Source organism: Loxodonta africana, chromosome 3 (assembly GCF_030014295.1).
Source record: "Loxodonta africana isolate mLoxAfr1 chromosome 3, mLoxAfr1.hap2, whole genome shotgun sequence".
Classification (NCBI taxonomy): domain Eukaryota; kingdom Metazoa; phylum Chordata; class Mammalia; order Proboscidea; family Elephantidae; genus Loxodonta; species Loxodonta africana.
Window position 1 is genome coordinate 39,802,167 of NC_087344.1, and position 1,357 is coordinate 39,803,523.

Consider the following 1,357-nt stretch of genomic DNA (forward strand, 5'->3'; position numbering starts at 1 on the left):
AGGACACCAAGATGGGGGTGGTAGTACAAGGGAGTTGGAGTGGAAATTGAACAGGGATGGAGGCGAGGGCACCAGTTGGCCGGCATTGGGTAAGTCCTGAGTGTGTTCTCCCAGTCAGTGCTGGATTAAGGCATGTGAGGGCTGTAAGCATTGATAATCTGTGGTGCCCTTTCCTCTGCTTACACATTTGAATGGTATATATGAGTTATATATATACATTTACATGTATATAAATGTGTGTGCATGTGTGTGTGTCTTAGCCATCCATAATGTAGCTTCTTTTTAAATGCAACTATAATATTAGCAATGGAACATATGCCATTTTAGTGGAATGAGATAAACTGGATTATAAAATTTTTGGTGGATGCAGGGAGCTAAGATGTTTACTTAGGACGGAACTCTGTATGTAAATCCCATGCACTTAAAAAATAACTTGATTGAATTCCTTGCAATAGTCAAATTATTTGATTTCCCTCACTTTTGCACATCATTTGGGACTGGAGTTCCCACTGGTTGTTTACCAGGATGTTCACAAGAACACAATCTTGTGTTTGTATCATGGCAAAGAGCATTACTGACCCTCTTGGCTGGAGTTGCTGAAATCAGCAGACATGGATGTATAAGACAGTTCTCTCAAAATGGATCAGAGAACTGTTATCTATTAATATAATCCATCCTTGCCCAGTAACCACTTGTGTTGGATTCAGTTGCTTATTGGGTGAATGCAGCAAGAGTCGACAGCCCACCCTCATCTCTTGTTTTTAGAAAGAAATAGTATACTCCCAAGAGACTTGCCAAGGTACCAAAAAAAAAAAAAAAAAAACCTCACTGCAGTGGAGTTGATTCCAACTCACAGCAATCCTATAGGACAGAGTAGAACTGCCCCATAGGATTTCCAGCGAGCACCTGGGAGACTTGAACTGCTGATTTTTGGTTAGTAGTTGTAGCTCTTAACCACTATGCCACCAGGGTTTCCAAGCCTACAGCACCCAGTATTCCCAGATGGTCTCCCATCCAAGTAGTAACCAGGCCCGATCCTGCTTAGCTTCCAAGATCAGACAAGATCTGGTGAGTTCAGGGTGGTAAAGCAGTAGATAAGGAGCTTCAAGTACATGGGAGGAGACCGTAGCAGGCAGATGTCAACGAAGGTGTTGAAGTGGTAGGGACTTCGTAGCTTAAACAACCTTGTGCGTGGGCACCCTCATGGCCCTGTGTGAACTGTATTTCTGGCCAGCATATTCTCATGCATTGGAGCTGCTGTCAGTTTCATTTAGTGCCCTGCCAGTTTTCTTCCACTGTGGCCCTTGCCTTTCCTTGGTCCTGTCTGCTTGTCATCTATGGGCCTTTGCTTTGGACA

General features: G+C 43.6%; 1 pseudogene; it reads right to left on the bottom strand.

Annotated features, from left to right (window-relative positions):
- Positions 1–977: 977 nt before the first annotated feature.
- LOC111751530 (5S ribosomal RNA) lies at positions 978–1,096 on the bottom strand (annotated as a pseudogene).
- Between the last annotated feature and the right edge of the window lie 261 nt (positions 1,097–1,357).